This window comes from Diabrotica undecimpunctata, chromosome 8 (assembly GCF_040954645.1).
Source record: "Diabrotica undecimpunctata isolate CICGRU chromosome 8, icDiaUnde3, whole genome shotgun sequence".
Lineage (NCBI taxonomy): Eukaryota > Metazoa > Arthropoda > Insecta > Coleoptera > Chrysomelidae > Diabrotica > Diabrotica undecimpunctata.
Window position 1 is genome coordinate 17,036,281 of NC_092810.1, and position 12,359 is coordinate 17,048,639.

A 12,359-nucleotide genomic window follows, 5' to 3' on the forward strand; every position below is an offset into this window, starting at 1 on the left:
GAATAGGTCGTGCTCAGATTTTTTATTTTGTTCTTTACATCTTGAGGTCCAAAATCATCTATTTTCTTTTCTTGTTCCATTTTATTAATAGCAGAGTCTCTCATTTGTCTATTTTTATACTGACTACTAGATTTATCCCAAAGACATGTTTATTCTTCGTACAACTCCACAAACTTCAATGTTGTATTCTCATTCTACTTCATATTTTTTTATTAAAATTCAAATACTTAAAAATCGACTTCACACGACCAATTCTTGACAAGTACATATTTACTTGAAAGACTGTTTACAGAAGCAAGTGTGAGCTAGGCCGTTCCACTACCACGGCGTTTCATGCTGGAAGGCACCTTCTTGAAGTAACTTGGATAACTTTCAAGTTACTTGACTTGCTTGGCTGCTTATTCAAGTTCTTGATCAAGCGCTTAAATATTTTGTCTACACTTGAACAGCTACTCGACTCATGTAAACATTTCTTTGCATATTAATCCTAGAACCACAACGTAGGCACCTGTGACTCAACTGTTTAATATTTCCTAGATAGGTTTGTGCGTGTTTAAAACACCTAACTAAACCTCCACGAACGGACGTTAGCTCGTTCAGAACAGGCATCACAACTAACGGCCATGATTTGATTTGCATCGATAGACTTGGAGGAAAGGAATGTTAGAATAGAGTTGCAAATCGTTTTGGCATCACCAGTTGTCAAAGAAATATGGCTTAGGTATTCAGAGTCTGATTTTTTCAATATGGTAATATCTCCTGAATCACTCTTCTATGACCATCTTCGTGTATCAACGTTTTATCTTTTCTACCATCGTAAAATAATCCGACTATGTCAGCACCAAAAATTGTAAGTTGATCACTCAACTCGTGATGAATCGTTTTCAGTAATGAGACCAATGTCTTGAAAAGCTGCAAAAATGATTACAGCTCCAACAGGATCTGAAACCTCATAACGATTTAATGTTCTGGCAATAAACGGAAATGTGACATTAGTCATTGTAGGTGAAGAACTGGAAATAATCGATTGCTAATGAAAGACCTTAATTTTAATCATTTTCTTTAGTATATCTGTCTGTTGAACATTTGATCGTATCTTTGAAGTTGTAGGTGATTTAAAGGTACTAAGAATCGATTCCACCTTTATTTGTGAGGCTCTTTGTTCTTCACGTTGTTTTCGTTGATGGAATATATGTGAATTCTTCTCAATTTTTTTGGTCGCTTCACGATCTTAACTACCAATCATCGTTTTACGGTTAGATCGTTGGTCGACTAAGAAATTTCGTTCTGGTATTGGAATTTTTCGGTTTCTAGGTCAGTTGCAGCGTTCTCTGAACTCTAAGCATTTGCAAGTAGCAATATCAAACAATTTCTTGCGATCCTCACCAAACTTGAACAGCTTCTCTTTCTAACCATCTTCGTTCTTCCTGCCTGGTTTGAATAATATTATATACTTATCATGGTAAGCTATAATTCTAGCTAATATTGTTTGTGTTCTACCCTTGCTATTGAAGCTATGCCTCACATCTTTACTCTTTCCGTCACAATTTCACTGGTTTTCCGCACACAGTTGTTTTACTGTTTTATATAGCTTTGAGATACGAATATAAACAGCTTCATCATATCTTCGTATGTAGGTAACAAATTTTTAGAAAGCTCACTGCCAGAACCAGAACAAAGAACAAGTTACTTCACTCCGAAGCAATGCCATAATTGTAATCTAATTATGACAACTGTAAACGAATTCACACAAAAGTTGTTACATTGACGATTGAGCTTTATGCTATTGAAAACGGTACTAAACCCACCAATTATCGAAACGGTATTAAATAGTGAATACATAATAAGAATTGAAATTAAGTGGGAGGGTGAGGGTCGACTCCTGTGACAGATTATAACTAATTGGTTGCACCGTTAGATAGTGGGTTGGTCCGAAATTCAAAATAGATCAATTTTAAATTTCGATTCATACCCTAGAGGTGGATTGATAACGCATCCTGCATATGTTAAAATGAAAAAAAATATATATATTTTTTTTAATTTCAAAATTAAAATCTCGTTGGGGCAGATGTCAGAGCAAAAATATCAAAAAATGACAATGAACTTTTCGAATCCTTTCCCAAAGGAGAACTTTTCATTTTTCTCCATATAACAGCGTTTCACCCTAATGTGCAGGACGATTTAAGAGAGATTGGAGTAAGGGAGAAGTCAGGGAAGGTTGAAAGACTGTTTTGAGGCAGGCTAGAGATCATGAAGGGCTGTAACGCCAACTGATACAGGTGAAACAAATTAAATGATGATTAATGAGTATATAGATTACTGAAAACCAGTGAAATATTGATGAATTTGTTCCTGACTCAAACGGCGGTGAATCCCGTTCAAGATTCTACCCGAAGATTACAATAATATTATTAAGGATGTTTGTATTAACCAGACAGTAGCAAATAATATCAAACAGATGAAATAACATAGGTGAGCTAAGGCAACTTGGGTTCGGATACACTCAAACACAAAAAGAACTATTAAGATGCTAAAGAGACCAAAGGGGTGGAAACAACGAATTCAAAGCATGCAGTTTTAAGAAGGTATGAAACGAAGCACATTATACAAATATAAAATATTCTCTAAAGGGACAGGTTTTCCCCTTTGATGAATTTCAGACAAATGTTTAAAAATTTAATGAATTTGCGGTGAGATCTAACATGATCTTTGTTATTTTTAAACGTCTTCGGTATTTCAAAACTGATCAAAAGAAAAACAAACAGAGTCCAATATATAGTATCTATTCTTTTATTATCACTGATAAGCATTATCCTTGATTTCATATTAAACACTTTAACCAACTCGAATGATTTGGTCCCATTAAATCCTATTTTTATTCTAGCGATGTCAAGTTGTTGGATTGCTGCTATATTTTCCTTTGTTTAGAAAACACAATATTAAAACCTTTTAACCTAATAAAATTAACTATGTAATTGAAATAATCCACTAGTATAAACTATATGATCAAAGCTAATATGTCACAGTTATTTCTTTATGAATTCTTGTTTTTAAGTCTTCAATATTTGCAGGTTTTGTTTTATAAACAACATTCTTTAAATGACCCCACATAAAGTAATCCAAAGGATTGGGGTCTGGCGACCTTGCTGGCCATTCAATATGTCCACGTCTTCCAATCCACCTGTTCGGAAAAATTTCGTTTAGGTACCTTCGAACATCTAAAGCATAATGCGGAGGCCTCACCATCCTGTTGAAACCATAAACTTTTATCAAAACCTCCAAGATGAATTGTACTGGGGAATAAATTAACTAAAGTAGGTACGAGATACCCACTTAAAAACTGAAGGTATGCTGGCCCGTTTAAATTACCTTCGAAATAGTTGGGTCCAATGAATTTACTTCTTATAATGCCAGCCCATACGTTTACCTTTTGCGGGTTTTTTTTGCCCAGTATCTACAATTCTGACGGTTGACCTCGCCATTTAATTTGAATGTAGCCTCATCAGAAAAAATAATATTTTGAACCAAGAGAGGGTTTCGGTGGCTGTTATCCATCATTATTTCGCAAAATTGTATTCTTTTATCTGGATCATCCTCGTTTAATTCCTGTAAAACTGTGCATTTTACTTACTTTACTTACTTTTACGTACTTTGTGTATGGTTGTTTTGCAAACATCGAGATCACTACTAACCTTACGAATAGAAGTGTGCGCATCTTCTTCAAAGGCAAGTAGAACATCATCTAATGTTGTAACATAATTTACAGAGGGACGAGCTGATTTGCGTGCATTTTCAACCGTACCAATTTCTCGAAATTTCTTTTCAATCTTACTTACTGTTGACTGCGTGATGGGTATTTCTCGGTATTTATCATTAAATAAATTACACACTTCCATCTGAGTTCGCGATTTGTCTCCATACCCAATCATCATGAGTATTTCAATTCTTTGCTTTACACTCAAATTCATTTCTACTTAAAATAAATTCTAAGCAATAATACAGAAAATTTACGAATTAATACAATTATTGTACTACTTAATTGTTATTGAACGTTACTAAAAATACTTACAGTTTAACAAAAACTAGAAGTAGGCTACTTTTTTGCAATTGATAATAAATAATTTATTTTCTAAGCGCATATCTTTCAAATTATATCCATTACATCCGAGTATTATACTTTTTTGAAATACATAATACAGTGATGACGTCATCACTGTAATATGTATCACCTTGTATAATGAAATTTTATTGTAAAATGTAGAACATTAAATTTAAAAATCGACGTGTTTTAGATTTTTTTAAAAAGGCTTTTCATTTAGGGGAAATATCGAATTTATTCCATATGTTACGGACACACTGTATATTAATGTATATTTAAAAATATGATGATATTAACTTTATACTGTCTTAAAATGATTCCAATGTTTAGTACGTTACTGTTATACGTATTATTATGAATCTAATTAAGAAGAATTTATAAAAATATTTTCTGAAGTATTTTATTTTTGCATTGATACCATCTTACTCTTCAAAAATACGTCAAAATGTTTTATTTACTTTATATAGAGTTCAGTAACTGCTATTAAGTTAAATTCTTCGCTTATTTTTTTACAAAACTGTCCAAATTATATTGAAGCGATATATTAAATTAAATTATCATTCAATCAACTCAAAATCAGTTTTTCTGATTTCACCAATAAGGGACAATGCATATAAGCATTTTGCTTCAGCAGGACATGCGGTATATAATGAACTCAATAACATGCTGCAGGAACCCCACTCCTGTGTTTTCACTAATTTAAAAATGAATTCTTAGATACTTAAGATTATGCAACCCAATATACACTAACGGTGTATTTTATTACGTGGCTAGAAAAGTAAGCCGGATAAAAATGTTTTACAAATAAATCTGTGTTAGCGTTAAAAGAAGTGATTTGATACAGTTATAGCTTGTAATGAAAAATCAGTATAGAGAAAGAAAATTAATGAAAATCGAATTTTGTAAACTTTTTTATCCCATCACATCCGTCACAGATTTTGTTGCCTATGTACTGTGCAGGAGGTAGAAAATTGGGTGGCGTTGTAATGTCAGAAACAGGGCAAAAAAGGTAAGTTTTTTCTAATTTTTTGCCGTCAATTTTATTTTTTCGCTTTTCTAAACTTAATTTTTATCCCCGACGCATAAATCACTATAAAAATCAAAAGATTTTCAAGAAAAAAATATTTTTATTTCCGGAATTTGTTTAGAAGAAATCATCATTCACAAAATTCACAATGGCGGGTAAAAGGTTACTTCATTTGTGCAGGATTTACAAAAAAAATAAAAATAAATAAAACATAGATTTGATGAAAAATACCGAGATTCTTAATTATTGCGATGTCTTAAAGTATAAGGAGGTTAATTCTGACCACGCTCTTTGTAAAGACATTTAAAAGTAATCTTGTCAACCATACTTCTGTACTTTTAAGGGCATTGTACGCATCGTGCCCTTTACTAGAAGATTAAAAGAGAAATGCTTATTTATGACGTATGCATTTCTTTATCTATTGAAAAATGTTAAACTGTACTATAATAATAAATGCATTCCTGTATGTAATTGTGCTTGTAAAATAACTGTTATTTCTAGATGGTTACAGTTTTAGGTCAAATAACTCTATTCTAAACAGTACAACTAAGTGCAATCTAGCATAAGTTCTAAGCACATTTTGTGGTGAAAAAGTGGATATATTATTATGTGGGTAGTTCCTAAAATTTAGACAGTGATCTGCAGAAACAAAAGTTTTTGAAACTTGAGAAATATAGGTTATAAATGCAAATCAAGTTTCTGTATTTTACCTATTTAAAAATAAATGTGTAGTCGTTTTGCCAAAATAAATCAAATAGCTAATAACAGTGTGTTTACTAAATTAATATTAATTTGAATCAGAAATATGGTTTTGTGCTAGGTTGAAATGTGGTACTTGGAGCTGAAATGTTCCTAGTAAGTATTTACAGGTTTATCTTTCAAATTGTGTAATATAAAACACTATTAGATTAGTTTTTTATTATTAAAAGCAACATAATCTTTATAAATATATACATGTCATCTAAATTATTCACAATATTCCTCTGAGAGCATAAAACACAAAGAATATTTACCTATTTAGCTAGTATTTTAATGTAGTATTCATATCAGTTTGTATATTACTTGGTTAAATCAACAAGTTTTAGATATGGGGTCAATGACATCTGTATTTAGCAAAATTTGTGCACAACAAAAATCTAGACAACTATTAATTTACCTATAAAATCCCTTGACTATTTTATTTGATCCTTAAATTGTAGATACAAAAACTCTTTATAGTATTTTAAATTGTGTGCTAGTAAGAGAAATATCACCAAGAATTAAAAGATATATAAATATCCTGTTTAGATCAAATAATTCTTATGAATAATATAACAAATAAGTCCTCAAGTTTCTTTTGTATATAATATTGTATTTCCTAATTTTTCATTGTGCATACTTATTATGCATTTGTTGTGTTTCCTTAGTCATATTAGAAGTAAAAGAACCCTTTTATTGTAGTGAGCTCCTATTTGTTACTTTTTAGACAGTCTCTACTTTATTGAGAACCATAATTCTGAATAATATTGGCAGTACCTGCATTGTATTCCACATTAAAACCTGAAATTTATCAAGAAATGCTTCTGATGTCTCCCATTACTTTTATTATCTTTTGCAGCATTAAAACTGACTTTTGTAGCATCTGTGATTTAAACAAAGAAAAACCACATTTCTAGGACAAAACATGGGGTAGAGACTCTCAGCAACCAAACAAGTGATGATTTACAAAACTATTCAAGATTCCGTGCGTGCTATATATGCACATACTGAAAATGTGAACAGAAAACATATACTGTAAAATATTTATACTGTTGAATTACTGTAATACTTTATTGTGTCTCCTATACATTCATCCCTATTAGACGTTCCTGTAGGAACATATTACCTATTAGCTGTACCACATTAATTTAACTGTAGGTCATGATCTGATTTACAGTCTTAACATATCAAGTTGAGTGGATGGAAACAAAAAAGGAGCCATTTCTTTGTAAGTTCACAATAGAATTAATATTCAGAAATACCAAACAATGACCTACACACAATGAGATGTGGAAAGTATCTTACAAAATTGAAAATTTGAAGATGAGAAAATTCAGCATTTACTTAACTTAATATTCAACCAATGCTTAAAAGAGCAAATAAAGATACTCTATAATTTGCAGTGTATATCTCAATTGTACGTTTAAACAACTTTATTTGTTGTATAATACTACAGAATTGACCAATTCAGGGCAGGGGGGGCTGATATGAGCACTATGCTTTTATTTCACTACAGTTTCATTTGTGTAATATGAAATCCTAGAAAAAGTACTTTATCACAAGTAACACAGTTTTTAAAATATCAAAATATAAGTTTATTAGTGACATTCTGCATATAAAGCAAAAGACAAATGTGAACATGCCTTAAGTTTTCTATATTTTAAAACAATGCATTTTTTATATCAGATTTTGTATTCTTTAGTTAATACTAGACATAGTTATAAATAGTAGGGTCAGCGACATCTTTAATTAGCAGACCAGAACAGAAAAATATCTTATAGTGCATCTGTTTTTGTGACATGCAAAAGCTCGCCATAGCCACCACATTTTTTGCAACCTACTCCTCTCTTTTCTTCAGTTTTTCCTTGGATAATTAGTTGAGGGATTGCATATTTTTTCGTCTCAAGATATGATCCAGGTATCCAATTTTTCATACCTTGATTAAGTTGAGCAACTCTCTCAGTATGACAGAAACTTACTATATAATAGCTTGCAAACTCATTACTGTAAAATAATATAGAGTGTTTCACATATACTACACATGCGAATTTCAAATGTGTAAAAATAGTCTGATAAAAAATCTTAGAATTTACATGTCCTGATATCTGTAGCTGATCTATATGTCTAAAATATTTACGGTTTGCTACCACTTCTGATAAAACCGAAAGATGCTGTTAACTGCATCTCCAAAACTGTTATGAAAAAACAAGTGTACGGTGGAAATAAATATACCTGAATCCAATGTGTACATTCTTTTGTTTGCATATGACAATTGTATTGGCTGAAGATGAGGATAACAGCAACTATGTATCCTGTAGCTTAAAGAAGATTTGCAAAACTGGTGATTAGGAGTTAATGTAGAGAAAATACAATACAGTATTTGGAGGAACCAGTAAGACTTAAATGTGCAAGTGATATTAACACATAGAATAGTAATAGGTGTGCCATTGACTTAAAAGACTTCAGTTTCATTTTCTAGTGTTATTTAAAGTTGAATGGTGTCAGTGATAAGATGCAAACCTGGCAAAATCCTTCAAGAGCATCAACTGGTTTAGTGGATAGATCATTACTGATTTTCACCTCTGACTCCAATATAGATTTGTCATAATTGTATGATATTTGTAGGCGGGTATTTGATGAAACATAAAAACATTCTGTTGCTGATCGAAGTACTTTTGAACGAAGAGTTTTAATGAAAACAGAACTTCTATAGTAACGAAACCTTTAATAAAACCGATATGTGTATCACCACTCACTTTTTCACACCTACTACTTATTGGGGTGAATTATGCGAATAAATGCTTTCAGAATTTTGCTCATGAAGATAATGAATCTAAAATATTTGCACCGTTTAGGATTTGTTACCTTTGGAATTATGATATATGTTGATGTTAGGCAGTCGTCTGTAGGTACATTGAGTCATCATTATTCAGCCTCAAAAGTCCGCTGCTGAACATAGGCCTCTTATTCGTGTTTCCAACCCTGTTTATCTTGCGCCACTCTCATCCAGTTTTTATTTTTTCTTATTAAATCGTCAGACCATCATGTAGGTGGTCGACCGACTCTTCTCTTGTCTTCCCTTAATCTCCACTCTAATAACCTCTTGGTTCATCGCCCATTCGTTATTCTAGCTATGTGCCCTGTCCACCTCCATTTTAGTCTGGCCTCCACCTTGGTTCTTCTCCTGAAAAAACGAAAACGAAAAAAAAACGAGGTCAGGAGAAGTATGTTGAGTATATTATGGAAAAGATATGTACTATAAATCTTCCATAAAGTGTGTAATTTATTTTCATCTAAAAAGTTTGATTTTTTTTCTTATATATTTGATTTTTTTATGGAAGCTAAATCAACGTTCATTTTTTATCTAATATGTTTGCTAATATCTCTGTATTTGTGAGGAATTTTTTTGACCAGTCTTTGTTCTCCCATAAGATTTGAAGTTTCGTCCAAGATTTGTTCATTCTTTGTCCATCCGGGTTTTAGGATTGTCTGTATCTATATTTGTTTTTAATTTTTCCAGATTTCACTCACAATTTGATGCACTAGAAATAAACTAACCAAGACACTTGAATGTTACGAGGAACACTCCCGAATCATGATTTACAATGTATAAACTTTGTACATCATGATTTGGGATTTACACAATTGTATATACATTGTAAATCATTATTTATTTTGAGAGTGCTCCTTGTAACATTTAACGTGTCTTGCTTTGTTTATTTCTAGTGCATCTTGATTGTGATTTTAGTATAGTGAAATATAGTTCTTTTCCATCATATTGATAGCACATTATGTATGCAAATCCTGCACGGGTCAAAAAACCATAGGCGTCACCCTATACTTGTTTTGAAATAAATAAAAAAAATTAATATTTTAAGATGCCGTCAACAATTCATTATCTTTTAAAAAATCTTCTGTAAAATAAGTGTCCACTAATCTCACTATACCTTTTTTGTGCGTAAAAAACGTCGGTATATATGCCACACGATTATTGTTAATTATACACGGGTGATTAACGAGATAATTCAATGTTTCACGAAATAAATTAATGTAAACAGTAATTTAAAGATGATTATTGTTTTCTATACAAGTTATCGCCTGACACAAAAAGAATACCTTCTTTGAACGATTACCTGGAATTACTGATAAGGCTTCACTAATGATAGTTTAAGTAGTTTTTATGTCACATTACAGCTTATGCCAATAATATAAATTAGAAATTGTTTGCATCTTCCATTTAGTTTGTAGATTGTTCATGTCTTACCTACCTACGTTTTTGGTGTCGATATTTTGTTATTTGCATTTAAAGATGACGTCGACAACAGGTTTTATCCCGGTTAAGTGTAGTTTTAAAGGTGCCTTCAGTCTAAGAGAGAAAAATATAATATTAAATGTACACGATGCACTTGTACATCAACGCCCTTTAAGTAATGTTCGTGAAATCGTTAACATGTGTTCAAATATGACAGGGGTTCGAGAAGCAACAATTTATAGATTCCTAAAAGAAAGAAAAGGAGGAACTGTTTCAACTCCCAAGAAGAGTGGAGGGAGTAAACCCTTGGAAATTGAAGAAATACATAAAAACATGATAAGACGCAGCGTCCACTCATTTTTTTTTAACAAAGAATTTCCAACATTGGACCAAATCCAAACATTAATTAGAGAAAACGAAGAGTTACCAATCATAAGCAACAAGAAGTTATGGGGACTATTGAGAGAGATGTGATTTCGTTGGCAAAATAATAGAAGAAAATCCGTTTTAATTGAAAAAGATTACATTGTATGTTGAAGACGAGATTATCTAAGAACTATTAAAAAGTACCGAGAAGAAGGGAAAACAATTTTTATTTGGACGAGACTTGGCTAAGTGAAGGTCATACTGTACCATATCTATGGGTTGATACAAATGTGAAAAGTTCCCGTCAGGCATTCATCGAAGGTGTATCTACTGGAATAAACAATATTCCCGTTGGAAAAGGACGCAGACTCATAATAACCCATATTGGAAACGAATACGGTTTTGTCAATGGTGGATTATTAAGTTTTGCCTCAAAATCAAACAAAGATTACCACGAGGAAAAGACTGCTGACGTTTTTGAAGAATATTTTGAGCAAATGTTGGATTTAATTCCAAAAAATTCTGTCATAGTCATGGATAATGCTAGTTACCATTCAAGACTAGCAGAAAAATTGCCAACAACGACATGGAAAAAAGGAGAGATAATCGAATGGTTGGATAAACACGCAATTGAGTATAAGGAGAATTCGACAAAAAAGGAATTATTACCTATTGTAAGGCAACATAAAGCAGCTTATAAAAAATATATAATTGATGAAATGGCATTAAACCGTGATGTAATTATTTTACGTTTACCCCCATACCACTGTGATCTGAAGCCGATAGAAAATATATGGTCTCAAGTAAAGGGTGAAGTCGGACGCAACAACAAAACTTTTAAATTAGAAGACTTACAACAATTATTAGAACATTCCTTATCAAAAGTAACTCCAGAAAATTGGAAAAATGCTGTTAGTCATGCTCACAAGGAAGAAAATAAAATGTGGAATTTGGATAATATGACTGATGCAATGCTGGAACCGGTAATAATTAACATTAGAGTTGAAGATTCCTTAGATTCTGAAGAAAGCAGTGAATCTGAAATGGAATTTGATTAAAATAATATTCATTTTTTTACAAATCGGCCCCTGTTACGGCCACAAATTATTTTATATATAACCAATAAAATAAACATCTTACATTTCTTGCAAATTCATTAGTACCTGTTAATCTCCATCACTCCGACACTGGCAACTTTATTTAGGGATTAGTAACCCTCAAAACCATTGTATTCTATTCTGCTTCAACCTTTATACCTGGTGGTCATACTCAAATTAAAATTGAGTCACCCGTATCAACAGTTTAGGGATTTGCATACATAATGTGCTATCAATATGATGGAAATGGACTATAGTCAGTTTTAAATTATTTATACCTCGAACACGATCAAGTTTACAGAAAAACTACACGATACTTTCAGAATTATCCAAAAAATTAAAACAGATTGATCCAGGCCGAAAAAATTGATTGTTAAAGTTTGTTTGAAAAAAATTGAACAATTTTTGGCCTGGTCGACCTCTTGAATCTTATTTTGAGGTATCTCATGAAACTAATTATGCAAAAAAATCTCATGGGAATATTTTTCCGAACGAACCCGAGCTTTCCGCCTCGTCTAGATTAGAGATATAAATTTTAATATTTTTAATTTAAAATTCCTTGCAGGAAATGTTAGTTCCTGTTGGCGATAGATAGACTTTATTAGAATCGTGAAGTTTTTCTTGTAATTAGGAATAACTATATTCTAAAAGTTTTTGCACATTTGCCATGCCATCATTCGTTTATCAAATGAAAATAAAATACCTATTTTAGTTCTGGGAATAATAATTAGATACAGAATATTTTAATTAGTTCTGCATAAAAAAGTATCAAATCGAATA

The 12,359-nt window shown here is 31.8% G+C and overlaps 1 protein-coding gene across 4 annotated transcripts in view; it reads left to right on the forward strand.

The window, feature by feature from the left end:
* The first annotated feature begins 4,865 nt into the window (after positions 1–4,865).
* fru (sex determination protein fruitless) overlaps positions 4,866–12,359 on the forward strand; it is a 191,359-nt gene continuing 183,865 nt past the window's right edge. For all 4 annotated transcript variants that reach the window (XM_072539739.1, XM_072539740.1, XM_072539738.1 and 1 more), the window contains exon 1: positions 4,866–5,108. The gene's annotated coding sequence lies outside the window, so the exon portion shown is untranslated. The remainder of the gene's footprint in view (positions 5,109–12,359) is intronic.